The sequence below is a fragment of the Canis lupus genome, chromosome 2 (assembly GCF_011100685.1).
Source record: "Canis lupus familiaris isolate Mischka breed German Shepherd chromosome 2, alternate assembly UU_Cfam_GSD_1.0, whole genome shotgun sequence".
NCBI lineage: Eukaryota > Metazoa > Chordata > Mammalia > Carnivora > Canidae > Canis > Canis lupus.
The window spans coordinates 76,356,776-76,384,644 of record NC_049223.1 but is presented as its reverse complement, the minus strand read 5'-3'; the positions used below and the strand labels follow the sequence as shown (position 1 = coordinate 76,384,644).

Sequence of the window (27,869 nt, the reverse complement as noted above, 5' to 3'; positions counted from 1 at the left end):
ACAGGTGGAGGGTGTCAGACACCTGACGGAGGCCTTGAAGGAGGTGGAGGAGATTGCTAGTGGGGAAGTGCGGGGAGGACCCTCGAGGCAGGAGGCACTGCGGGCGCACAGGCCTGGGCGTTTGAATCTGCTATTTTCAGAGAACCGAGGCTGTGAGGGTGGGACAGGGCCGGGGGGCTCTTGGTTGCAGAACTAGCGACTTAGAGGCTGCCCCATCCTGGAGGGGGTCCCCTGTTCTCCCTCCTCTCCCCCCAAGCCCCTCCTGGGAGTCACAGTCTCACTCCTCCCCCAAATAATTGGAATTGTTTGAAAATGCCCAGCAAGAATTCAGCTGAGCAGGTTATACTGGTCAGGGGAAGGGGATGGAGCCACAGCTGAGTGGGGACTCAGGGTGGGGGCACTCTGTGGGACTTCCTGGGAGAAGGTGAGGGTCCTGCCCTCAGGCCAGGGCCAGTGCCCCTGTGAGCACTGATCCAGGAGCAGATTACAAGCAGGGACTCTGAGCCAAATCAGCTCTGAGAAGGAGCTGGTGCTTTCCTGCCCCACTCAGTGGGGCCCCCTGGAGAAGTGTCTCTCCCTGCCTGGGAAGGGGTGGAGGGCAGGGGTAGGGTGGAGGGGATGAGGGGTGCGGGGCTGGAATGGGGTACTGCTAGAGGGCCCTGTGTGGGTATGCATGTGTACAGGGGTGGATTTGCACGTATATGCATATTTAGGGATGCATCATGGGTGTGTGCACATGTGCGTGTGTGCGGTCTGACCTATCCATCTCTGAAAGCTGGGCCACAGCTGTGCATCTGTCTCATGTCTGTTCCTGTGCTGATCCGATCCCTTTCCTCCTCTTTTCCCTTCCTCTCCCCGCCCTACTTTCTTCAGCCTCCACTCCACCACTCTGATGACATTCCTCCCTCCTTCCCCTCCTCCCTCCCTCCCTCCCTTTCCTTCCTTCCAGCAAAGATATTTATTAAGGGTCTACCATGTGCCAGGCACTGTTCTAGGCTCCAAGCACAATAGGAGATGAACAGACGGAGATGCCTGGTCTCACAGGAGTGCGTGTCCTCCTGAGATGAGATGGGCATTAAACAACAATACGAATTAGTAACATGCTAGGGGATGATAAGTGCTAGGGAAATAGTGGAAAGCAGTGAGGGGAGAGGGACCATGGGGCTGGGAGAGTTATTCTAAGTGGCTGGACACGAGGGCCTCGCCAATGGGACCTTTGAGGGCTGATGGGACCTGAGGGGTGAGAGGCAGGGAGACCCGTGGCTGTCTGGAGGAAGGGTGGCCCAGGCAAGGGTGTTGCGAGTGCAAAGGCCCTGAGGTGGGAATGCACTTAGGGTGTTCTAGGGACAGCAGAGAAGCCAGTATGGCTGGAGCAGAGTGAACGGGAGGAGAGGAGTCAGCAAAGTCACGGGGCCACAAGATCGCGTGTGGGGAGCTTTTGGCTTTTGCTCTGAGTGGCAGGGGAGCCATTGCAGGACTTGAAGCAGGGTCACTCGGGACTAAGGGGAGGCAGGGAGACCAGTGAGGAGGCTGATGCGTGATGGTAGTGACTGGTGATGGTGCCTTGGGTGGGCAAGGGAAGGCCCATCTCAGAGATGCTGAGTTCGACGTAATTATTAGCCCTCAGGGGATTTGACAGGCCGCACCTGGAGCTGGAGAGACACAGGTCAGAGCCATTAGTGTTTGGAGAGCATCTAGAGCCCAGCTTACGTGGGAGCCACATTGTGCGTTTGCTCGGATGTGTCCGTGTGCGTGTGCACGCTGATGTGGCCAGGGACCGTAAGCAGGGGGGCCCCAGTCCCACGCCGCAGCACAGGGGAGGCATGAGGGGTAAGGTGACAGTTCCAGAGGTCCACTGGCGGACCTGGGTGTGCAGCTTTGTGCAATCTCAGATCATCAAGGCCAGCTGCAACCACTCTGAGTGGTGGCATGCCATGTGCCAAGCAGAAACGATAGGGGGCCCTCCCTGGCGGGGCAGCTGTGGGCACCGAATGAGACGGCGCACGTGCCCAACTTAGACTAGGCCGGCTGCCCGTTATGATGACTGTTCCCATCAACCCTGAAATGCGGGGGGAGACCTTTTGAACAATTCACTTTCCTCCACTGGGTAGGGCTTAGGAAAGTGGTATTTCCTACATGCCTGGCTCCTCTTCAATCATAAATGAGGATTCTGAGGCTCAGAGAGGTTGAGTGAGTTGCCCAGGCCACACAGACAGGGCAAAGCTGGCACTGAAGCCAGCTCCACGCTGTGTTCCCTGCATGGCTGCTGGTTGCTACTTGCCCAGGAAAGTACAGGCAAGGAGGAGTTGAGGTCTGAAGACTGACCCACACGTCCAGGAAGCATGCCTGGGGGCCTGACGACGGTGCCCCGCATCGCCTCATGGCGTTTCCCCATTCTCCCTGTAGTAGGGCGCTGGTGTTCACATCAATGCAGTTTCCCCAGGACAAGTGTCAGGGAGAAGGTGTGTGTCGGGGGGTGATCTGTGCAGCCCAAGGCCCCAGGCACGCTGTCCTCTGAGATGGCCATTGTTTGGGCAAGGATAGAGAGAGTGGGTGTGCACAGCCGCTTGCTCTGGGGTGTGTGCATCACCTGTGCACGGCAGTGCGTGCATGTGCCCAGTGGCAGGGTGGGAAGGGTAGCTGAGACCCACGTGGGAGACAGCCTGAGCCTGGCAGAGGGACCGGGCAACGGCTGGAAGGAGCTGCACTGGGCTGGGACCTCCCTGGAGTCCTTGAACCACATCGGAGCTGCTGTGGGAAGGCTTCCTGGTGCGTGGAGAGAGGGAGGGAGGCACATGCTGGTGATTGAGCCGCTGCTCCTCCTTTTGATCTGCTTGCTTCCCTGGAGAGACTCCCTCCTCCGCACCTGGGGGCTGCAGCGGGAGGGCTGGCCAGGGGGGCTTCAGGCTGGTGTGGGGTAGCAGGGCGCAGTAACCCTGGAGTGCAGGAAGCTTCTTTCTCCCACATGGCCTTGCTGGGCCCTGCTGCCCCGTCCCTGCCACTGAGCGGCCTGGCTCCCTTGTGCCACAGGTGCGCTGAGGGCATCCTGTCCTGCAGGGAAGGGTCCAGGGCACGCCACTGGGGCTCTAGGCCCAAGCTCACATCCCTGCCCCTGGTTCTGCCTCTGTTCCTCTCAGTCAACACTCCTGTTCCTCTGTCCTTTCTGTCTCAGCCTGCAGGCTTCTCCTTCCTTCCTCCCTGCCTCATATACCTAGACCCCACTCTTGTGTTTTAGGGATCTGGGCATCCCCACAATTTCAACTTGTCTCTGGTTCCAAGAGGTGAGGCAGTCCAGCTTCCAGGCAGGATCTGGGTATGGCCTGCAGGCTGGTCACCAGTGGGCAGGTGCAGAGGGAGAAAGGAGGGTAGAGCCAGCCAGAGCTGGGTTCGGATCCTGCCTGCACCTCCTGGCTGTGTGACCACAGGCGAGTGAGCTGCTGAGCTGGGGAGGGCCTCTTGGCAGATCCTGGAAGACCACTCAAGGGACAATGTTCAGCACATCTTTGAAGAGGCTGGTGGCTCTGGGGCCGCGGGTGGAGCAGTCCTCAGGATGTCCAGGTGGGAGTGGGGATGGGGTGGCGGCAGGGAAGGCAGCCATAGAGAGGGAGACGTGACATCCTCAGCATGGTGAGGGAGGCCCTGGACAGACCCGGGCAGAGCTGGGACAGGTCCCTTCCTCAGGGCCCAGGCGGCCCATTTCACCTGCCCTCTCAGTGGGGGACTGAGCAGGGGTTGGGGCTGAGTAGCTGTCCAGGCCAGGGGTAGGCCAGAGCCCAGAGTCCCCCGATGGGGTGGGCGGTGGGGCTGAGAACAGGGCTGGGAGACCTCAGGTCCTGCCCCTGGTATGTCTCTTAGGGGTGGAGGGGAGCAGGGAGTGGCAGGGGCGGGTACACATGTGGGCCAAGGCTGTGTCCAGGGGCGCCCCAGGACTGTGAGCCTGGTGGACATCGCTCTCACCCCTCCCCACCCCCAGCCACTCTGTCCAGGCCTTATTCCTCAAGGCTTAATGTTTACATATTTTTAAATTCATCTGTTTCTTCTTTCTGGCTTCAGGGTTTTGTGCCTTGCTGAGGAAGGGCCTCCCTACCCAGGATCATGAAGATGTTTCCCCTTCGGGCTTCCACGTCTCGTCTTGAGGCTTGGCTTCTCTTCCTTCTGTTCCATTGATCTGTTTCATTTGCTCCTGATCCAAAACCCCATGGTTAGCGTATGTTCTCCTCTCATTGCCCATTGCTGCCCATGAGAATGAGAAGCTTCCTGCAGACAGATATTCCTCCTGCCTGTTCTGTTCCACGCTGTGGCCCAGCACTCAGCAGGTGCCTGTACGGGACGGAGGCAGCACCCACAACTCCGAAGACCGAGAAGGTGTTTAGCAAAGGTAGCCTCTGCCTCCTCCCATCTCCTGCCCTCGCCCTGCGTGGTTCCCTCCAGTCTGGGGGCCTCTGCTCTCCTACTTGGCATCTCTTCTTGCCCATCTCCCCACAGCCCAAACACACCACTAATCTCCGTCCTCCCCAGCCGGGGACGGGTGAAAGAACGCTGACGATCCATCCAAGCAAGGACACCGTACTCCACTCCTCCCACATAACCATCAGGCAACCCTCTGAAGGTCTTGACCAGGGCAAGTGGGTGCTGGCCAGGAGGCTGGCTGGACACCCCGTCTGAAGAGCCACAGTTTTGTTCCTCATGGTTCACATGTAACCTGCCCCCAGATGATTGCTCATGAGCATAATCATAAGTAAGTAGCCATTAATTTCCACTGTAATTGGCGGAGAGGAGCGGCAGGGTTTCCATTAAGGGATGAGAAAGTTCCAACCTCAAGCTGCTGATCGATAAAATGAGAGCATAATTATACACCGCAGAGCTCCATAAACTTGCTTGTCACTAATAAAATGACACAGTTCCCGAGGCAGGCATCAGAGGCCACTTTTTTTTTTTTGTCTGCTCCCCTGTGGCCGGACAAGTCGAGGCTGATAACGGTAATCCCGGGACACGGGAGGAGCAGTGGGATGGATGAGGCGCCAGGCGCAGGCCCCACGGGGCTCAGGCTGCTCGGGTGTGGAGTTGTGGGGGAGGGAGGCACCGAGGCCAGCTTCCAAATGTCTGCGCCACGCAGCCGGGGAAGGTGGACAGCCATGCAGTCACGGTCAAAGCAGAAGGACAGGCCCAGCGATGGCGCAGAGGCGATGACGAGGGTGCTCTGTGCGCCTCTGGGCCCCCCGCCGCCGACCCCGGGTTCCTCATCTGTAATCTCTTCCCCCACAGCACCTCTGAAGGTGTGAGCCTTGAGAGCGTTGAGAAGTTCATAACACCATCTATGTAAATCTGCACGGTTTTTATTTTTTTTTATTTTTTATTTTTTTATTTATTTTTAATTTTTATTTATTTATGATAGTCACAGAGAGAGAGAGAGAGAGGCAGAGACATAGGCAGAGGGAGAAGCAGGCTCCATGCACCGGGAACCCGATGTGGGATTCGATCCCGGGTCTCCAGGATCGCGCCCCAGGCCAAAGGCAGGCGCCAAACCGCTGCGCCACCCAGGGATCCCTGCACGGTTTTTATAAATTCTCTCTGACGGAATGAGTGTGGCCTGACCCTGAGGCCCTGGGCACAGAAGTGGGCGCGCATTCACCTGGCCGTGGCTATGTGTGATTTTGCTTTTGTCAGCAATGGCTAGGAAACGTTTTTTGGTGATGCAATGGGGTCCCTGGGGGGCCCAGAGCCTAGTCAGAGACCCCCACCGGCCTGGTGGACCCCAGATGCCTCTAGCCAGCGCCTTCTGAACCAGCTTCGGGAAAGGCAGCCCTCGCAGAGGACAGCCTTGGACAACCTGGGGTTAATTGTCAGTGGAAGGAAGGAACGGAATATTGGTCCAGCCTTCAGGACCTCACTGATTCATTCAGTTCTTCGTTTGCTCATTCCCTCCCTCGCTTGGTTGTTTATTCACGCGGTGGGGGGAGGACCAGGACCAGAGCAAAACGAGAGCGTGGACAGGGCAACCTCGAACAAACTGCCTGCCGTGAAGAAAGCCAACAAGGGGCCGAGATGGCAAATGACAAGGTCCTTGCTTGTCAGGAAAGTCTCTCCTAGGAGGTGGCCATCCAGCTGAGCCCAGGACGATTCACAGGAGAGCGGAGGGGAGGGAGTTCTGGGAAGAGGGAAGAGCACTGGCCAAGGCCCTGAGGTGGGAAATGCTCAGTGTGTTTGAGAAATGACGTGGCCGGAGCGAAGAACTTGATGGGGCCGGTGGGGGTAGGAGTGGGGGGAGCAGAGTGGTGAGGTGAAGTGGGGTGGGGGGCAGGATGGGAGGGGCAGGAGCCAAATCTGCGGGCATGGGGGGAGACTGCGGGATGGGGAGTGGGGTGACTGGATAGCTCACCCCCCTCTGCATGGCTGGGGAGGGCCCAGGGCCAGCCCCTTTCTTGGGTCCCGGGTAGAGAGGGATGAGACCACCTGGGGACTTGGGGACCTGTGTCCTGGCCCCCAGGCCTCCAGACAGGACTCTCCAGCGCAGGGAGATGCCCCCCCACGCCAGCTCCAGTCTGCCTTTCCCGAATGCCATTCCGAATCAGCTTGGTGAAACCAGAGCCTCAGGACCCCATTGGGGCAGCTGGAGGTAAGCAGGCACAGCGGCCGCCAGTGGAAGGATGGAGACCAGCGTGGAGGCTGCTTATGCCCAGGAGGCCAACGCTCCTACCCTCCCTCCCAGGCGAAGGCACAGTCGGGAAAAGTAAGGAAGAAATCCCACCTCAAACCCACAACCAAAATATTTCATAAGAGCCCGCACATTCCCCCCTCCCCTCTCTTTTTGTCAAGTGAAGGATACACACGGCCTTTCTACTTGTAACCCGGCCAAGAATAATTTGTGGCAGGAAAGTTTGAGCATTTGTAAAAATAAAATAAAAATGTAAAAAGAGGGAGAGAGAGTGCGTGAGCGTGCACTTGAGTGTATGTTCGTGTGAAACTAAACAGAGGGAAAGTTATTTAGGTGGTAAAATGTCTCTGCATTTCCCTCCCTCCCCCTGGGCCCTGACACTAGGCCCCCCTCCCCGAGTGTTGAAATTGAGATTGCTCGGGTATTTGTTTTGTTAATCTCCTGCCAGGGCCAAGGGGCTGCAGGCTGGGTTTCTTCTTGTTCACGCAGGGCTCTGGCTGCCAAAAGAGTTCCCCCCTCACCTAGCCCAGGCCCGGGGATCCGTGCACCTGTTCCCTGATGTCTGGAACGCTGGTGGGGCTGGGGGAGCAACACTGTTTGCCCTCCTAAGAGAGTGTAGCTTTCCCCCAGCTGAGACCTCCAGCTCCTGGGCCCGGGGGTACTAAATATAAGGACTCACCTCCCCATAGCCGCCTGGAGCCAGGGATGTCTGGCCTGCACCCCCTGGGTGCTGCGGAGGCCTCGTGGGTGTGCCAGATTCCAGGTGGGCTCTGGTGCCGTAAGGGAACCAGGTAGAAGAGTTACCCAGACCTGGGTTCGAATCCTGACTCAGTCATTGGTTCACTGGAGGCATGACTTCCCCTCTCTGTGTCTGAGTTTCTCACCTGTAGAATAGGAACAATGACAGTTGCTACCTTGCAGCATTGGTGGGAGCGCTGGAGAAGGCAGCAGAGGGAAGGGTTTTGAAGCTGCCTGGCTCACTCTGGGTGGGCTTTGAGCAGCCCTGGAGGCTTCCAGAAAATGGCATTTTGCTTCTCCATGGCTCAGTTTCTGTCTGTACAACGGGCATAATGTCTCTGTCCACCTCACAGTGGCATCTAGGAGAACGAAGTAACTTAAATCAGGCACGACGTCAGGCACAAGGTAAGCACTCGGGAATATTAGCTGGGGTGTTACTGCATGCTTGCTCGGCTCTGTCAGAAAATTGTACTTTGATTCAGTAAAGGAGAAAGGAAACAAGTGTGCACCAGGAGCTTCCCACTGCCGTGCCCCGTGCTAGGAACCTTTCCGTGCGTGACCTTGCTGTGTGCCCAGGATAGTTTCCACACATCTTATTTGGTCAGTTTTTCAGGTGAAGACACTGAGGCGTGGGGGGGCAGAGATGGGAGCAGAGCCCAGGCTTTTCTGGCGCCCAGTCAGGGGCTTTCTCTATGGACTGATCCCTGCAGGGACTGGAACAGACCAGAAGGAAGGGATAGACAGTTGTGACAACGGCGGTGATGATCGTGATGACCCAGATGACGAGGATGACAAGGATGATGGTGATGATGGCGATGGTGACGGTGATGATAGTAACTTTTGAGTGCTTCTGTGGTGGGAGCTGTTTGAAGCACATCATATGCGTCAGCACAGTGGGCTTCTCCTTACACCCCTATGAAGTAGTTTTATTGTCCTGACTAGATAGATAAGGCAACAGAGGCCCAGGAAGGTTGGGGGAGGGTAATGCCCTTTAACCCTGAGCCTCCTGGGCAACCTGTGCCTTTGGCCACCCTGTGCCACCAGCAAAGAAGCCAGCGCCTGGTGCCCAACACCTGCCAGATGCCCCATACGCAGCCGTTCCCATTTTCCTGTGTTGCTCTTGCCTTATACTTCTCCTCAGAGAGGTCAGACCATGCGACCTGGAAGGCCAAACTCAAAGCCCAACTCACTCATTAAACAGATGGGGAAACTGAGTCCAAGACAGGGGAAGGAGCTTGCCCAAGGGTACATAGTACCCAGATCCCCGATGGTCAGTGGAGGCCCAGATGGCTCTGTGGGGACTGCAGCTGAGGGGGTAGGGAGCAAGGAGAGGTAGTCTGGCCCCAGGCAGAGCCTGGCTGCTGCTTTGAAAGAGGTTCAGTGTGTGTAGGGGGGGACGGTGTAAAACCATCTGGTAGGTGGAGGAGCACTCCTAGCGTCCCCCACCTGTACTTCACAACTTGACGGCCTCCCCCCTCCCTAAAACCCAGCTCTCCTCCCTAGTCCCCACCCCCAACCCTCCCTTGGGTGGGACCCCGGGCCAGGGAGCTGGGACCCACGCACACCCCTCCTCTCCAGGCCTCAGCAATGTGAGGGGCAGCAGCACCCATCTCCCCTGGCAGGGGAGGTAATGTAGGTAAAAGGCCGACTTCCAGGCGGAGAGGGGAGTTGTTGTTATTTTTATTAGTAGCACAGCAGATAACTGGTCAGACTGCATTTTTCTTCAGTCGCCCCCGGGGCCCTGGAGAAACAGCTTCAAACGGTGCTGGAGACTGCTGAGAGCACAGATCAAGAAATCTAGGTTCTATCCCAGCTCTGGCCCGACTCCTGGGCGCTTTGGACAAGGTCCTGTCGCCGTCCTCTCTCGCTCCCCGCCTCCACTGGGCCCTAAGGAGTCACTGAGATGTTCTGACTTGGTCTCAGGAGCTTCGGAGAGGTCTTAGCCTCGCAGGGTGTGGGGAGGCCCCCCTGGAGCAACAGGGAAGGGGAGGCCGGCAGGGGAGCGTCCCTGGCACCTGAGCCGGTGGGCTTCCTGGGGCTGACTCTGGCGAAGAGTGAGGTCCTCCACAACATTTTGGGGGAAGGAGATTTGGCCTGCGCTGAGGCCCTCCTGCGGTCATGACCATCCGGGAGGGGGAGCCCCCATCAGGTGCGGGAGGATGCCTGGCAGAGGTAGCTAGGGCGAGGGGAGAAGGGGAGAGTGCTCTCCAGGCCAGGGATCGGGAGCTGGGAGCTGAAGGTGGATGCCTGCAGGGGCTGGGGAGACGGAGGGCGCACATCGCCACCTAGGCCCCAAGGAAGGCAGCGCAGCCCTAGCCGGGCTCCAGGGCGCCTTCGGCCCACTCCCTCCACACCTGGAGCACCCCACTGGGCGGCCTGCCTGTGCTGGGGCCTGAGGGCAGCGGGTGATGTCCACAAGGCCCACCCCCCGTCTGCAGGGTGCTCACAGCTTGGGCAACGGCCAACCCTGTAGTGTGACCATTCGCCAGCTGACTGTGTGACCCTCGGCCAGAGAGTAAACCTCTCTGAGCCCATTTTCTCATCTGTGAAAAGGGAGACCATTTCCTCCCTGGCAGGCTTACGGAGAGCCAAGGTGGGATACGGCCTGTGAAGTCCCCAGGCTGGGGACTGGTACACAGTGAGTTTTCAGTGGCTGGTTGTTCCCTTCCTCTTTCTTCTACACTTAAAGTCCTAGGATATCAAGAAAAACACTGGAGAGCAAGCAGCTTACTACTTGGGGGAGTCAAAGAAGGCTTCATGCTGGAGAGAGGGTATTGGAATAGGGTTTTGAGGCATGGACAGGAGTTTTCTAGGCATTCCAGGGCTCTGTGAAGGCAGGAACTCTATCCACCTTGGATTGTCCCTGTTTTCCCAATGCCTGGTATATAACAGGAGCTTAATAAATATTTGCTAGATGGGTGGATGGCATTCCAGGAGGCAGGGGCAGTATAAGCAGAGGTGTGGAGGCATGCCTTGGTCTGGCATCACTTGTGGACGAGCCACCTGGTCTACAAAAGGCCATTGTACTGTGAGTCCACCTGTGTCTCCTGTAGAACCATGGGCGCTCCACGGGCAGGCTCCTGTTGCCCTCGCCTTATTATCACTATGGCTCAGTCCTGTCCTGGTCCAGAGGACCAGGCTCTGGATTTGATCCTTGTGTGGATGGAAGGCTGCCCCTTTGGATAACTGCCAAAATCCTTCTTTGGGGCAAGGAGTGTGTGTGTGTGTGTGTGTGTGTGTGTGTGTGTATGTGTTGTGGGGCTGTCGTCCTATTATCTTCCTTGCTCTTCCTGGGGACCCAAGGAGAAAGTCCAAAATCTACACCCCACCTTACTAGGCCCTTCCTGACTGGCCTCTGTCCACTTCTGCAGCCCCGTAAACTTTTGTCAGATGATGCTCTGGGGGACACCTGGGTGGCTCAGCGGCTAAGCATCTGCCTTCAGCTCAGGGTGTGACCCTGGAGTCCCAGGATCAAGTCCTGCATCAGACTCCCTGTGGGGAGCCTGCTTCTCCCTCTGCCTGTGTCTCTGCCTCTCTCTGGGTCTCTCATGAATAAATAAATAAATCTTTAAAAAAAAAAAAAGGATGATGCTCTGGACTGTGGGGGAAATAAAGCAGGGCAAAGGCAGTTGGAGGGGAGGGATTGCTGGTTTTGGGGGTGTGGTCAGTGAAGGGACCTCTCTAAGAAGATGACACTAGAGCAGAGTGTCACCTCCCTTTTCAGGCCCTGGGAGCAAAGCCCACCTAAACCTCCAGGCTGGGCCGGGCATCCTTCTGGTGCCCCATGGCCTTTGTGTACTCTTCGTCTTGGCTTCAGGCCACCTGGCCCGGCCACTTTTAGCCTTATGACCTTGGACAACTTGATAAACTTTTCTGTGCCTCTGTTTCTTCTTCTGTTGAATGGGGATAAAATAATACCTGCTTCCAGGGTGGCCATGGGCATTCCATCTGTTATCATCTGCAGAGGGCTCAGAACGGCACCTTGCATGTCATCAGTGCTCCAGAAGTGGGGCCATATTCATCAGCATTACTGCATTTATGTCATTTTTATTTTTCTTTTCCTCTAGAAGCAATGACTGTTGAGTCTTGTCCGATCCTCTGGAAATGGAAATGGGAGGAACTTCCTCAGGGAGTTTGGGCAAGGCTGGTGAGTGAGGACAGTGCCCCGCAATCTTCCCAACCGCTGGACGGGAACGGTGACTAATGGAGTCCTCACTTATGTGCCAGGACGGACGGTGCTGTCTTGTACAAGTATCCTTGTGCCCCAAACACTCCTGAGGTAGCTGCACCCTTGCAGACGAGGAAACCCCAGCCCCAGGAACCGGTCACCTGGTTCAGGCCTGCGGGGGCTCAGCTGGGATATGACCCCACATCAGCCTGGCCCGGCACTAAGCTGCCTGGCTGGAGAAGTACCTTCCAACCCACGCCAGGTTAAGGCTGGTTGAGAGCTCCGCCCACCAAGGAGGCCAAAGTTTCATTCTGTGGAATTGATGTAAAGGAAGCTGGGTGGGGGCAGCTATGGCCTTTTCAAAAGGAGGACACATCGATTGTGCAGTTTATACACCTAAATTCAACTGTATTCCTTTAGGATGGAGAGGCAGGGGGTGGAGCAGGAGGAGAGAAGAGAGGGAGGGGTGACAGGCACCCCCGTGGAGGCCCACTCCACGGTCTGCACTCAGCTATGTGTGGGGTTGGGCCTGGGAGCACTGGCAGGTTGCAGGCAGCCTTGGGTCCCCGTGGCCCCTGGGAGTCTCTCACCCAGCTGAACAGGTTCTGCAGTGAAAAGACTGGATTTTCATACTGCTTGGCCTCCAAGCAGGTCAGCGGTATCTTCTAGTCCCCAAAGAAAGAACATGGACCCCACATGGAAGGGGAAAAATCCACAGGCTGGAGACAATGGACTGCATCCCACGCAGGCCAACAGCCTGTGGTTTTCACCATCTGGGCGCCAACCTTGGCACTGAGGGCCTCCAGGTGTGAGACGTTGGAGCAAGAGCACCAGGCTTGGCTCACAACACCAGGGACTGACCTTGTATGACCTTGATCAAGTCCTTTCCCTTTTCTGGGCCTCACGATCCCCTCTGTGAACACAGCAGTGGCAAGAGTGGGTGATCTCCCTTTCAGCTCTGTCGCTGGGTGCCCCAGCCATTCACTTGGTCAACAGGCATTCCGCCCAGGGCACTGCTCTAGCTGCCGGGGTGACACAAGGGAAGGAGAAAGAGAAGGTCTGCTCTTGGGGAACTTGGTTTTGATGGAGAGACAGTGAGCATGCCAACAACCAAGAAGGTAATTTCAGATGGTGGAAAGTGACAACACACATGGTCATGTGACAGAGAGCAAGGAGGCTTCCTTAGGTGGGGAGGTCCAAGAAGGGCTCCCTGGGAAGAGGACATTTGAACCGAGACCTGAAGATTGAGATCTGTCATGTGAGAATCTAGCAGATGTGCAAGACAGAAGGATGGCAAGTGCAAAGGCCCCGTGGCAAGACATGTTGGCATGACCGAAGAACAGAAAGGCCAGAGTGGCTGGGGCGGTGAGCCAGAGGGAGTGCTGTCTGAGTCGAGGCAGAGGAAGTGAGCAGGACTGATGGTTCTCAGCCAGGGGTGCACCACCTTTCCCAGTGAATGCCCCTCAGTTGTCCCAAGGACTGGGGGACGTGCCACTAGCATGTAGCGCTGGGAGGATGACAGACGTCCCGTGATACGGAGGGGTCCCACACAGTCCTGCTATTTCCCTTATCAGGACACATTAGACCCCACCCCCTGCCTATCAGGATGGTTACTATTAAAAACCAGAACAAAACCAAAAATCAACAAGAGTTGGTAAGGATGCAGAGAGATTGGAGCCCTGGGCGCTGCTGGTGGGAGGGTAGAATGGTGCAGCAGCCCTGGGATACAGTGTGGCTGTTCCTCCAAAATTCAGAAGAGAACTACCACGTGATGCACCGATTCCACTTCTGGTCACAGGTCCAAAGGAATTGAAAGCAGCACTCAGAGAGCTATCTGTACACCCGTGTTCATAGCAGGATTACTCACAATAGCCAAAAGGTAGAAAAAAAACCCCAAATGTCCATCGAGGGAGGAGTGGAGAAACCGAGTATAGACTATACATGCAGTGGAATATTATTCAGCCTTAGAAAGGAAAGATTCTCACGCACACTACAGTGTTGGACGACCCTTGAGGACACTATGCTGAATGACACGAGCCAGTCCACAAAAATACAGAGCCGGTGTGATTGCGCTTCTGTGAGGACCTGGAGCGGACAAGTTCATAGAGACAAAGAGTAGACAAAGAGTAGAGACAAGAGTAGAGGTTGCCGGGGGCTGGAGGTGAGGGGAATGAGGAGTTGTTGTTTGTTCAACGGGAATGGGGTTTCAACGGTGGAAGATGAAAATGTCCTAAAGTCTGGGAGCACGACAGTCTGAATGTACTTAATACGACTGAGTTATACGCTTAAGAGTGGTTATGAGGGTTGGACGGAGGGGCACCTGGGGGGCTCAGTCGGTTAAGCGTCTGCCTTCAACTTAGATCAGGTCATGGTCCTGGGGTCCTGGGGTCCTAGGGTCCTGAGATCAAGCCCCATTTAGCCTGCCTCTCTGTCTCCCTCTGCCCTCCCCTCCTCCTGCTTGTGCTCCCTCTCTCTCACGCACTCTCCCTCCAATAAATAAATAAATACAATCTTTGAAAAAAAAATGGTTACGAGGATAAATTTTATATTATGTGTCTTTTACCACATTTTGAAAAAAGAAACATCAGATCATCTTTTTCCCTCAGTTAAGAGTTTGGATATTTTCCTGAGTACCGGGAAGCCGTCGGGAGGGATTGATGTAACTATTAGATGTATTTTTTGTTTGTTTGTTTGTTTGTTTTGTTGAATCACCCTGGCTGCTCTGTGGAGAAAGGATGCTGGGGCAGCAGGAACGGATGCGGGCAGGCCGGGGAGGCTGGCCAGTCATCCAGGAGAGAGAGAGTGGCTTGGACCAGGCTAGTAACCATGGATGTGGTGAGAAGTGGGTGGATCCAAGGGGGGGAGGTGGAGGAGAGTCTCCAGGACCAGCAGGCAGACTGGATGGGAAGGCAAGAGGAAGTGTCACTTGTGGCCTTCTGCTCTGTGGGCATGTGTTTTCTGAGCTCCTATGATGCGCTCGGCACGTGCCGGAGAGACAACAAAGGGGCTGGGAGATCAGACCAGTGGGACTCTGACCACATCATCTCTAGGCTGGACCAAACAACTGAAGGCATGAAAGGATTTCGAGACATCATTTGGTCCACCTTCGTGCCTCCAGACCAGATACAGGTTCTCCCGTCTTCAAAGGACGGTGCACGGAGGGATTGGAGACCTCCCTGCAGGTGTCCGTGGAGCTGGAGGGGTGGGGGTCAGTACCCTGCATCCTGGTTAGAGGCTTTAACCTTTCCAGAGCCTGGTCAGAGCTGTAGTCTGTTTGATGGTCTTAATATCCCCAAAGTGTTGGCAGGGATGTTTTCTCCCCCGTCACGCACTCGAGGAAACTGAGTCTTGGAGAAGCGTCATTGTCTCAGCCACAAAGAGCTGTGCAGGTAAGGCTGCACTTTTCTCCTCATGCCTATGTTTGTGCAGATGCGGGAGCCCGAGGTGCGCGCCTGGGGCGTGCAGATGTGAGAACCAGAGGTGCTTCTAGATGCTTAGTGCTGGCCTCCACCCTTGCAGCCCAGTCCAGGAATGTGTCTGGCTGCAGACAATTGGCGTCACAGCTGCAGACCAGAGGCTTCCAGGGCTGGGAGTAACCGAGAAGTCCTCCCACCCATCCTCTTGCCTTCAGGGGGGACGATCCCCCTCCTCCAAAGACCAACCTCGCCAAGAGGAATGATATCTTTTCCTCAAAGAGTGCCTCTTCTCTCCCTCAGGCTTTCATTCCTGTGGGGAGCAGCTTCCAGCCAAAGACCTCTTCCCAAGGACTGCAGACATCTTTACTTCTGCTTGCCCAGCGTGTACACCCTTTGGGAGCCTCTTCTCCCCAACTTCCAGGTCACTGCTTTGGGCAGGCTCACCGCAGAGTGGACCTGCGGCATAGGCCTGGCCAGTGAGAGGGTCACAGTGCCCTCATCTCAGGGCTGTTTAGGGACGGGCACGAGACAGAAACAAGGCCAATCAGATTTGACTCTGGGAGTTTTGCTGTAGCCGGTAGCCGTGGGGGGTAAAGTGCTCTCTTTCAGTTGAGATTGCTGTTGGGGTAGAAGCCCAAAGCTGCCAAGGTTTAGGAGAGTCTGCTGGGGATGAATGCAAGCCAAGGGCATCCAGTGGTGAACTGGAGAGAGCTGGAGGGAGCTGGAGGGAGCGGAGCGACGGCCCCTGACCACCGCAGCTGAGTACCTGGATCCAGCCATGTCTAGAGCTAGAGACCCAAGGACATTTTTGTTATGCGAGCTGATGAATCCCTCTTCCCACTTCATAAGCCAGTCAGAGTTGGGTTTCTGTCATTTGCAGTGAAAGTGCACCAAGCCCACCTCAGCCCACCCCTCTCCTGCAGAAACTTTGCCCTTTGGCCGGCCCACAGGGGCCTGCGGGGGCCCGGGTATGCCCTTAGCAGGAGACTCTTTCGTCCCCAGAGTCTGCTGGCCAATCATTGCTCAGCATCTGTGTCTCCACTTGAACCCACCCCGTTCCTCTCGCTGTCTTCTCCTTGGCTTTATGGTATTCAGAGTTCTTTCCATCGCAAGTTAGAGAAGGCTGCATCTCTTAGTGGAAAAGGGGACTTGAGGGTCTGGGAAGGCGCCTGGCTGTGGGAAGCCTGGGGGGCTAGAACCAGGGTGCAGCGCCACAGGGGTCTCTGTCCATCACTCCTCTCTGCTCTTGTCTGCTTCCCTTTGAGGTTGGTCTCCTTCTGTCCCTCTAGGGGGTAAGGAGCTCGGTCAGAAGCTTCTTGTCAGCCCCAAGGAAGGACTTGGACTGGGTTCGTTTGGGTCATGTGCCCACTCTTGGACCAGGGAAATGGGGTATGCTCATTGACCAGGTCTGGGTCACGTGAGTAGGGTGTTGAGGCGTAGTGATTGGTGGAGTCCTATTGGGAAGGAGGGGCGTGTCCCAAAGAGATGGGGTGGCTGATACTGGACAAAGGATGGGATGTGGGGGCTGCTGGACCACCTCAGCTGCCACCGCCATCACCAGCATCGCCAACTACCAGCATTTACCGAACTCCTAGTGTGGGCCAGATTCTAGGAGGAGTCCATTCATTCATTCACTCATTGGTTTATTCATCGTGTACCAACTCATACCAGGCCCTGAGCTCGAGATACAATGAGACAAGTGCCTCTTGTCACCCTCATAGATGGGGACTCAACTCCTAGTTCAGCCTAGAGGGGAAGAACATTAAATAAGCCATTACCTTTCCCTGGGATAAGAGCATCGATAGGGGAGTATACTCAGAGCAGGGCCAGCTAGTGTAGTTCCAGCATGACAGTCAGGGAGGGCTTCCAGGAGGAAGTGACAGCTGAGGAGAGAAAGGAAGAATAGGAGAGGAAGGGGAAGAAGAATAAGAGGTTCCAGGAGAGGTGGTCCTGGTAGGAGTAGAGTGACTGCCCCGCGGACATTGTGTGATGTGGGGAGACAGGATATGAGCCCATTTATTCATCTCTTCCTTCCTTCATTCGGCTGGTGTCAACTGAGCTCCAGAGATGCCTCCGTAATAGGCTGAGCCATGGGTTTTGGAAGTGAGACGGCCATGGCCCTTTCCCCCAGGAACTCCTATTCTACTTGGTGGGTGGGGGGGCAGATGCAGGGGTGGGAGGTGGCAGGACAGGGGAGCAGCTTGATTCCCCTGGAGGACAGTGAGGGCTCCGGGAGGAGGTGCCGTCCTCGTTGAGTCTTGGTGGGATGAACTCATGAGGGGAGTGAAACCACAGGTCCTCTGTTCTTAGAGCTGGTCCCTGTATATACTGTCTCCATAACAACCAGTCTGTGTGTGTCCCAAACAGCATCCTCTTGACGGCCGTTCGCCCCTGGAGAAGCTCCCCAATGTTCTCGGGTCAGTTGGTCTTGTCCTCTCTGCTGTGCTCATGCAGAGGTGTAGGAGGAAGCCAGTCATGAACCTACTAGAAAGGCCAGTAAGTAGACCAATGCGGAAAGGGAAGGTAGGAGAGGGGCCTTGGTCTGGATCTGAGTTAGGGGATGGGATTCAGCTCCTAGTCTAGCAGCACACTCACCGTGGGACCTGGGGCAAGCCCTCATCCTCTCCAGGCCTCGGTCGGGTCCACTTCCATAGGAGGAGCACATGGGCCCCATAAGGTGCCGCTCCAGTCCTGACACGGTGGGGTTTCTGGGCCTCCAGCCCCCGTGGCAGGCAGCCCCTGTCTTCGTGGACCGGAGGGGATGGTGGAGGTAAGGCTGCGTTGGGGCTCCTGGCTCTCGGCCACACCGCCTGCAGCCTTCAGGACCTGAGTCATCTTCCGGGCAGCGAGTGACCTCTCCATACCCCTGTCTCCCCCCAGCCCCGTGACCCTGGGCGGTGTGCAGGGCCAGGCCGTCCCAGGCGGGCGGCACGGTGGAAATCACAATATTGACCCAGCACGCAGGAAGTGGGGAGGACAGGCCGCCAGGGTTCCGGGGCTGGAGGGGAGACAGCTTGCTGAGTGATGAGCTCGGAGCAATGCTCTCCCTCCCTCCTGGGTCACCGCTGCTGCCCGCCTGCCAGGGCTGTTCCTCCCAGCTCCAGGGCCCCCTCCCCGGACCTCCCTCCTACACATTCCCCTGGCCCAGGCTCGGGAGGGGAGCTGCTGGGGAGCCCTCTCGGGGCCTGCCTCCCTCCATACAAGGCACGGGCTCCCCTGGGCTTCCCCGTTTCCCTGGGGCCAGACTGCAGCCACATGCTTACAGGCTGCTGGCCTTTGGAATAGTCTCACCTCCCATCTAATGCCTGGGGAAATGGAGGCTCACAAAGTTACTTGGCCAGCAGCGTCAGAATCAGGATTCACACTCAGGACTGTGGAGTCCAGGCCACACTCCGCCCAGCCACCCACGAGTCAGTTAGCTTTGGTCATGACAGTGGGAATAATCAACTACTTTAGTGAAGCGCCACATCTTACTCAGCCCCTGCCACCACGCCAGGAGGGGTTCAGTTACTAAGCTGACTTTTCAGATGAGCAAGTACGGTTCAGAGGAGGCTGAAGGACTTTCCCAAAGACACAGCTAGCCATCAGCAGATGGGCGTTTGGACTGAGATGTGCCTAATCCCCAAGCTCATGCTTTGTCTGTCCTGACAAAACCACGGGGCAGGAAGAGCCTGTCCTTGAAATTCTGCTTAAATGTTCCCAACACCCCCACCAAGCCTTAGGACCACCTTCTGGATCCTTGTGCCCATGAGTATTTGCATCTGCAAAGGGGTTCCTGGGGGGGTGGGGTGGGGAACATAGCGCGGCCCAAAACCTTACCCTCCAATGATGCAATTCTCCGTCAGTGTTCCTTGGGGGGCTTGGCCATGGACTTGGAGGTGACCATCCAGCCTGCTGATGGGTCAAGCTGGACCAGGAAGCACCGCTGAGTGGTCAGCAACCTCTGGGGAGGCAGAGGGGGAGCAGAGATACTCCTGGGCTTGGAGATGGGTCCACAGGGGCCTCCTCCCTGCTCTGCAGAGGCTTGATTCCCTCATTCACAGGAATGATTGAGGGCATTTGAAGGTCTGCTTTCCGATATCAGAGAGGAGTAGGAGTTTTGGCTCCTGTGACCCCAGCACCCTTCCCATGAGCTGGGTGTGGATGGGGACACGGCTTACATGGGCTTTCCTTGCGCTCTGCTTGGACTGTATGCCCTGGGCTCGCTCGATGTGAAGTCACCAATCAAAACCTGCCTGTGTGCTTATTCTAGGCTGCCCCTGGGGATGTTATCTAAATCACAGGAAAAATTCACTCAGAATTCATTGTAGGCAATTTGCATGAAGTCTGAGAAACTGGTTTAATTTTGTAGTAATGGACACCGGGTGTGTGTGTGTGTGTCTGTGTGTGTGTGTGTGTGCACACGCACGTGCATGCACATGCATGAACTAAATCTGACACAGAACAGTGCAGGACTTCCTGACCCGGCTTACGTGCCCTGTCCCTTTCCTACTCGCTCCAAATTATAATGACTACCATTTATTGAACATCTACTGTGTAGCAGGTTAGATACCACCTGGGCCAATTTTTTCACCTTTGTACCAAGGTGGAACCCGACTTTCAGAACACGGAAAATATGCACCACGGATTGCATTGATTAGTGATGTCTGCTCTAGGCACGGGAAGGGAGGGGCTGGTGCACGTACCTCATATTTGCCTTCCCTCATTAATTCGGTGCATAAAATTGTATGTGTCCATATTTTCTACCTAACCACGTGTAATTTCATAATCTGCCCTTAAACCTTTGTGGAACAAGACTTTGTATAAATAAATAGTCATAATTCATTACAAAAAAATTATTAGGTGTGTTCATACAGGTTATATGATTATATCCTCCCCATATCCCAGTAGGAGAAAACAGGTGGGTCATTACAGAGGCAGAAACTCACATTCAAGGTGAGGACCTCTGCTAACCCCTAGAGTACCTTTATGTGTGCTGGAAAAATGTGCCCCTCTGGGTGATTGTGGCTTGGTATGCAGAGCACTACCAGATTCACCCCATCATTCCAGGGGCCCTTATTCAGTGCACAAGCTGAACAACTGTACACAGCAGCCCTGTTCCATGTCTTGCCAAATCCCACCTTTATATCTTCTACTCCAAAGCCAGGGCTCGTTTGACCTCACAGCTCACAGGTCCACATTCTGGGTCTGGGACACCAATTCAGGCCCCAGGACAGATGGTATTTTGTCTGAGGCTAAGTGGGGGGTAGAAGGAAGAGCAGCGTTAACAGTGCAGCCCGTGTTCATGTCACAAACAAGCAAGATCGCTGCTTGGCCTGGCCGTGCCTGCCAGGTTCCGGTGAGGAATAGTCCCAGGGAGGCCCTCTCAGAGGACCTGCTGTCCCCCAAGGCCCCGTCCTTGGCCGCCACCCCAAGCTGGAAAAGCAGGCGTGAGGCCTCCTCCTTGGTGCCTTTATCCTGCACGTTTTTTCCCCCGCTTGCTTTCCGCCCGGGGATTACCACCGGGGTTGGGCTTCTGCACACTGCTGTCACCTGGGTCCCCACACGGGATGCTTGAAAAACATCTCTCTGAAAGCAGAGAAAGTGTGAGCCTTCGAGAAGGAGGGTGTGGAAGGAGAGCGGTCCTTGGAGGAGGGGAAATTTACAGCATTCATTTGGCCAGTTCTTCGGACGCCGTGCAGCCTGCGTGGAAGGCCTTCCGGAGGTAAGCGCTGGTATTTTACTGCTTGAAATCTGATGTCAACACTTTTGTGTCTGTGGAGATCGCCTCCGCCGCCTCCTCCTTTGACAGATGAGGAAACTGAGGCCCAGGACTGAAAGTGACTTGCCTAGGCCCACGTAGCTGAGCAGAAAATCCCGGGCCCTGCCTGTGAAGGCTTGAGTGCGTGCAGAGTTCCTGGGTTTTACGTCAAGAGGATGAGAAGTGGCCTGGTGGTGGCGGCTGGTCCGCTCAGCTCCCTTATCCATCAGCCAGCAAGGAGCCAGGCTCTCCGACACCTCACAACCTGCCCGTGAAGGCAGTTACGATCCACATTTCACAGATGTGCAAAATGAGGGCCCTAGAGCCTGGATCGCTTGCTGGTGGTCACACCAGCAGAGGAGAAGGTGACACATCGTAGTGGTTAGAAATACAGTCTCTGGGGCCCATCAGCATCAGTGGTGGAACCTCAGCCGAGGTACTTGGTCTCTCTGAGCCTCAGTTTCCTCATCTGTAGAATGGGGATAATAGCCAGAGGGCTGTTAGGAAGATTCAGTAGGCGAATGCCTGGAGGCTGAGGGGTGCCTCACACAGTCTCGGGGTTCGTTATGGTCAATGAAGAGTGGCCAGCGTCAGTGTGATCATCCCTCTCAACGTTATCACGCAGCTCTAGCAGACGCTTGTTGGGTTGGCCGCTAGAGTCGAACCTCTGGATTCCTTGGAGCAAATGGCCTCTGCCCTTTGTGTGTCGTTGTGGCGATTATGGTGGTGGTGGGAGCGAGGTGCTCCCCTCCTGCCTCCAGACTCTCCCTCTCTCTCTCTCTCTCTCCAATAAATAAATAAAATAAAATAATAATAATAATAATAAGTCAACAATGGTTGGAGACTTTTCTGGTATCAGGCTTGTAGAATGTCTTGCTCAGTGTTTTGTGCTGTCAGATGCTCGTTTATCTCTTTATTCATTGAGCAGTTATCTCAGGGGCACCCCCCTGAGCCAGGCACTGGGCTGGGGGCTGGGGACACAGTGACACACACAGCTTCCTCACTGCCAGGTGTCCTGAGCCCTCCTGGAGCCTGCCACACCTGAACTCCCCTTTCTGGGCTCCCATCGCTCAGAGTGTCCCTCTGTCTTCCCCTCTGCTGACATCAGCCAGAGTTAATTAGTCAGAGCCTGGTTACCTCTGGGCACTGGTAGGGTTGCTCCCGTGCTCCCAAGCCTGGACTCTTCCCCTGGTGTCACCTTGCTTCCCGGTACCCATAGTTTTCACGATGCCTGAGCCTTAGGGACCCTAAGATTGCGCTGGGGAGGTCACAGGATTCATCTGAAAACAGTATGTCACCAGACCTTTGAGAGGCCACAAAATTGCCTGATAACAATGGTTTTCAAATTATATCCCTTAGAGCTGTAGAGTTGTGCGGAGTACCTCAGGGTTGTTGGGATTTGGGAAGGTGCAGGGGGCAGTTGAGCGTAGGAGCCCCCCTCCCCTCCCCTCCCCACTACCATGCGGCTTTTAACCAGAGTGGCTTTATGTGTGTGTGTCATTCAGGAAGCTTGGGCTTCGGACCGATGGTGCTTGGGTCTGAGGTATCTCTCTACCTCTTGTGCACTGACCTCGAGGCATTTAATCACTCTGTGCCTCAGTTGCCCTATTTGTAAAGTGGGAATGATAACACTTCACAGAGTGGCTCTGAGGATTGAAGAGGATTAAATTCTGAGAAGCACTGGCCCATGGTGAGTCTTCAGTGGGTGCTAGCTACTGTTCCTACCTCCTTCACATACTGGGTTTCAGGGGGATGGGGAGACGGGTAGAGACCATTTCTTTCCTTTCTTTACTCTTTGTGACCAATAGGTTCATTATCACTAGCATCAATTACTTTTTTTTAATTATTACTTTAAATACAGATACAAGTGAATAACAAAGAGCACTGATTCTGGAGTCAGAGACAGACCTTTCTTGTCCTGGCTCTGCTACTTATTGGCCGTGTGTCCTAGAACAAGGTACTGAACCTCTCTGTGCCTGTTTCTTTGTTTGGACAGTGGGGATGTTAAAAGCTGTTAAAAGGGGGGACTTAGGGAGCTCACGCAGGAGAGGCACGGGGCACAGGCCCTGGCACGGAGTGCGTGCTCAGTTCATGGCAGTTGCCAGGAGGCCTGGGTTCAGTGAGGCACAGAGGAGGAGGAAGCAACTCCAGCTGAAGGGATCAGGGAAGGCTTCCTAGAGGAGGTGGTGTTTGAATGGTTCTCAAAGGATGTCTAGGAGCGATCCAGGTAGAAGTTTGGGCAGAGTGAGCACAGAGGTTGGGAATGGTGCGGGGTGTTAGGACTAGCATATCATTCAGGAGCCCGGAGAAGTGGGATGGAAGCTGGGGTGGGTAGGAAGCAGCTGGGCGTACGATCCGGGAGAGAGCAGGCCCGGTCATGTAGGGCCCTGTGGCCCAGCCGAATTGATCCTGAGGGCACTAGGGAGCCACGGGAGGGTTGGAGCAGGGGGTGAGCCGGTCGGCTTCAAGCTGTAGAGACACCGCTCAGCTGCCGCATGGAGAGTGGGCAGGAGGGGAGATCCTGGGGTCCGCTGCCATCGTGCCTCAGGTGACGGGGCCCAGGAGAGGGAGCGGGATGTCAGCAGTGCCCTGTGCCCCGGGTCTCAGGTCCAGTCCCATCTGGCGAGGACGGTGGAGCTGACCCCTACCCCGCAGCTCAGGGCCCGGCTCGCAAGGCCCGCAGCGCCGGCCGGGGCTGAGGCCAGCTCCAGCCTGCGAAGGGGAAGCAGAAATATTTGCTCAGCTGCAAAGACAACCCTGTGAGTCGTTTCTTCCCCAGAAGACCTGGCTCAGGGTGAGGGTCCAGCACCGTCCTCCCTCCCTCTGCTCTCCATCGTTTGCCCTCCTCCACGTGGGCCTTTGAGCCACCCACCAAAAGCGTCCTTCCCCGTTGGACAGGCCCCCTGAGATCTAAGTCAGTGACCGTGACCTCTTTCTCCTCTCCTCCTCTCATCAAACACACAGCAATTCTTTCATCTTTTCCTCGTGTGACAGGGACTGACCTTTATTTTTATTTTTAGAGAAATGTCCAGATTCAGCCGTCCGTGATTCAAATCTTTCTTCGACTGGCGGACACAGACAAGGCACCGTGGGGTTTAAAGCCAGGACTTGGATGTGGGGCAGCCCGAGCTGGAGTCCCAGCTCTGCTACTGCTGGGCTGTGTGAGCGGGGCCGGTCAGTCAGGTCTCTGATCTCTAAATAGAAGCGCTTTCTCCAAGGGCCTATAAAGACTAAATGGGAGACTATTTATAGAGGATGTAGGACAGCGCGCGGTGCATAGTAAATGCTCAATAAGTGGCAGCAATTATTTCCCAGATCTCTGGACAGCTCGGCATTGCTTCGGCTTCCCCTAACCATGGTACATTCGCCGATCGCCATGACCTTGATGAAACATTCCCAGATGCTTACTTGACTGCCGGCGACTTTTGCCTCCTGCTGTCACGCCTGTATAGTCTCTTCTCCTCAAGTGTGTCTTGCTTCTAACTGACAGGACAGTCGAGGTGATAAGGTTTCAGGTCCACGATTACATCACATGAGATCACCACTTCCTTCTTGCTAGGCTCAGGTGGGGTGGGGGGTGCTGCCACAGTGTAAGCTGGCCCAGGAGAGGCCTATGTGGCAAGAGGCTTTTTATTTTTATTTTTTTAAGATTATATTTATTTATTTTTGAGAGAGAGAAAGAGAGAGAGAACGAGCATGAGCAGGGGAGAGGGATAGGGAGAAGCAGACTCCCCGCTGAGCAGGGAGCCTGACGTGGGGCTGGATCCCAGGGTCCTGGGATCATGACCGACTGAGCCACCCAGGCACCCCTGGCCAACACTTTGCAGCCTTGCAAAAGACTCCTGACCCACAGAAACTGAGAGATAATAAATGTGCATTGTTTTAAGGGCACTAAGCTTGTGTCCAGATCGTTCTGCAGCCATAGAGAACTAACACAGTCTCTGAAGGTGCATCAGGGTGAAACCACAGTGGGCTGGTGGAATGATGAATTCTTTCAAACAGCTGATGGGGCAGCAGGAGGATGCAGCTGGGTGGCTTTGCTGGCAGCAACAGCAACAACTAGCTCTATCGAACGTTTGCTATGTTCTTCGCCAAACCCTCTACATACTGCAGTTCATCTGGTCTTCACCACACCCCAGGGACAACTATTACCCCACTAAACAGATAGCAAAGCTGAGGTTCGGAGCAGTTCAGCCACTGGCTTGAGGCTGAGGGGTGGAGGGGTCTGCAGACCCAGGTAGGCTGACACACAGGAAGCCCCTGCTCCCTGCTCTGCTGTGATAAGGGGGTCTGAAGGGTGCGGCAGCCGGACAGACCCTGGTTTGTGTTCTGGCTCTGCTGCTTCCTCGCTGTGTGAGCTTGGGCAAGCCGCTACCTCTGTGAGTCCATCTCTCTCTCTCTCTCTCTCTCTCTCTCTTTTTTCTCAAAGATTGTATTTATTTATTCATGAGAGACACAGAGAGAGAGGCAGAGACACAGGCAGAGGGAGAAGCAGGCTCCACGCAGGGAGCCTGATGCGAGACTCGATCCTGGGACCCCAGGATCACACCCTGAACTGAAGGTAGTCACTCAATCACTGAGCCACCCAGGGGTCCTGAGTCCTTCTCTTCTTCTGGAGCATGAGACTGGTGATACAGCCCCAGGGCTGGAGACCAGCAGCTGTCCCTCCCACTCTTGTCGCCCGTATTCTGCCGAGTGTACATGCACACATCTAGGACCTACATCTCCCCCACCTGCTTGGCAGCAAGGGGAGGTCAATGGAATGTGAGCGGAGTGAGGTGTGCGGCCTCTGGGCCACATCTGGGTAAGATGTGAATGAGATGGCCTTCCACGCTCTCTCCCCTCCCTGTGGGCTGCAGTGGGACCCCGACTCTGGTGAGGTGGCTTCCACCCTCTTGATGGGGACGACTCCCCAGGAGATATCAGAGTGACAAGAGAGATAGCATCTAGGCGCCCAGACAGCGGTGGGGAGCTGGGCTGCATCCCTCCTCCCCTCCCTGCCAGGGCCTTGTGTCACCTCCTGGATGTGAGATGAGGGAGAAGTGTTTCAGGGTCTCTTTGTTACAGCAGTGTAGCCCACATCCTGACCACTAGGGAGAAGGGAAGCAAGGCCCTTAATAAGTAGTGGCTGCCGCCCTGCATCCTGGGGCTGGGTGGGGAACAAAGGTCGGGAATGGGGCCCTCTCTTGGCCTCTTATTCAGAATAAGGCACACTCATGTCCCTGTGTCAGATCCGCCTTGAGTTTAGCAGGTAATTTAAGCAGTAGCTTTCCTGAATTGTTGAGCTTTATGCTAAAGTGGTACAAAAACAGAGACCCAGCAGTGGGAAGGGCAAGGCTGGATGGGCCAGGCCTCCGGCAGGGAAGGCTTCCCATGGACACTCCTGCATCTCGCCAGCTCCCTCTACTTCTTCAAACCTGCTTAGTCCTCCCCCCAATGGCCCCCTCCAAGTCCCCCTCTACGTCCATCCACCCCGTGGGTGATAATGGCATCCTAGCACCCAATGCTTCCATCGGTACTGCAGCCTAGGCTGTCTCGGGGGTCAGCAAATGTTGATGGGGCTCAATGTCGGGGCAGGAGCCCTGGCTGTGTGAGGATGGGAGGGCAAGAGTACCCTGACTTTGGTATGACCTCCTCATTGGCAACGGGTCCGGCCAACTCCTTTTGATCTCTCTAAAGGGAAACACACCTTGCCACGGCAAGAGCTGATGTTTTGCTTAATAAAATTTGAGATTTATAGAAAAGTCGCAAAGATAGTACCAAGTCCTTGTGTACCTTTCACCCCATTGCTCTAAGGTTAACACCTGACATCATCATGGTACATTTCTCAAAACAAAGACAAGACTTTGTGTATAGTATTATTACTTACTCTACAGACTACATGGGTGTCACCAGTTTTCCCACTAATGTCCTTCTACTGTTTCAGGACCTAAACCAGGATCCCACACTGCAGTTGGGATGCACTGACTTTTGTCATCCCTATCCAGCCTGGTCTCGATGGGAGCCCATAGGCCGCTCCTGCCATGGTTTGCCCTTTCTCCTTGCAGAACGATGACTGGCATCATTAAGTTTGCCTTTTTCTGGGCGAGGCAAGGGTCCCCGCACTAGCTGTGAAGACTAATTGGGTGCTGGCATCACCCTCAACTAGTTTTTCTCTGCTGCCTTAATTTCTCGCCAGAAATTGAGAGAGATGTCAGTTTATTACCCAACACCGACAAAGTGTGTTGCAAGGACCCGGTGGCACACCCGTGACCGACTACTACTTCAGTGGGGTTATTAGACACAGCTCACTGGCAGCGAGTTCCTGCAGAAACAGGGCACACCGGGGAAGCCAGGGTGGCAAGGAAAACTGGGGAAACCTCACACTCCGTTCCACAGACTGAGCACCTACCGTGTGCAAGGCCTTGTGCATCCATCCTAGTGAGACATGTGGGTAAGCCAGGGGTGGAATCTGCCCTGAGATGCTCGTAGTCCTGTCAAGAGGAAGAAGGTCTGAGTAAGAAAACCAGGTGCATGTGTGGCTACTTGGAAGACTCTGCTGTGTGTCCCCGGTGAGATCACCTAACCTCTCTGCTCTGCGTCTCTTGGGGTCGCTAAAGAGTCAGGATTAGTTTCCTGGGGCCGCCAAAACAAAGTACCAGAGCTGGGGGGGGTGGGCTTAGACCACAGACAGGTATTGTCCTCAGAGATCGAGGTGCCAGCGTGGTCGCATCCTTCCGGGGGCTCCGCCTCCCTCCTGGCTCCTGTGGTTTGATGGCCGTCTGGTGTTCCTTGGCGTGTGGAAGCATCACCCTGGTCTCTGCCTTCGTCTTCGTGTGGTGTTCTTCCTGGGTGCATGTTTCCGTGTGCAAATTTCCCCCTTTTACAAGGACACCCATCATAATGGATTTGGGTCCGCCCTCCTTCAGAGGGCCCCCGTCTTACCCCATTACACCTGCAGTGACCCTATTTCCAAGTAAGGAAATTCTGAGCCACTGTTAGGACTTCAGTGTCAGGAATTTGGGGAGGGGGCACAACTCCACCCATAACACTATCTGGGGGCCTCCTCCTGTGGCTTGGGCAGCCGAGATCTGGGGGGGGGCGTCCCCAGCAGGTGTTCAGAGTCAGGTGGAGGCTGCGGGCTTCTGACCTGCTCTCAGAAAACACACGGCA

At 55.4% G+C, this 27,869-nt stretch overlaps 2 long non-coding RNA genes across 7 annotated transcripts in view; both read left to right on the top strand.

Annotated features, from left to right (window-relative positions):
- Nucleotides 1-727: 727 nt before the first annotated feature.
- Nucleotides 728-13,995, top strand: LOC111093639. 5 transcript variants are annotated; one of them, XR_005356045.1, is made up of 6 exons: nt 5,441-6,184; nt 6,488-6,730; nt 7,747-7,798; nt 7,876-7,993; nt 8,104-8,217; nt 11,461-13,995. It is a non-coding gene; the product is annotated as an uncharacterized LOC111093639 (long non-coding RNA). The 5 variants fall into 5 exon arrangements; XR_005356044.1 differs by having other exon boundaries at nt 7,747-7,993; XR_005356043.1 differs by having other exon boundaries at nt 6,488-7,798.
- Nucleotides 13,996-14,130: 135 nt separating this feature from the next.
- LOC119870436 overlaps nt 14,131-27,869 on the top strand; it is a 50,419-nt gene continuing 36,680 nt past the window's right edge. Inside the window, exons 1-2 of one of the 2 annotated variants that reach the window (XR_005356038.1) lie at nt 14,131-14,950; nt 15,278-20,681. This is a non-coding gene — a long non-coding RNA (uncharacterized LOC119870436). Of the gene's footprint in view, nt 20,682-27,869 lie in introns of both variants that reach the window. The other variant, XR_005356037.1, reaches the window with a different exon arrangement.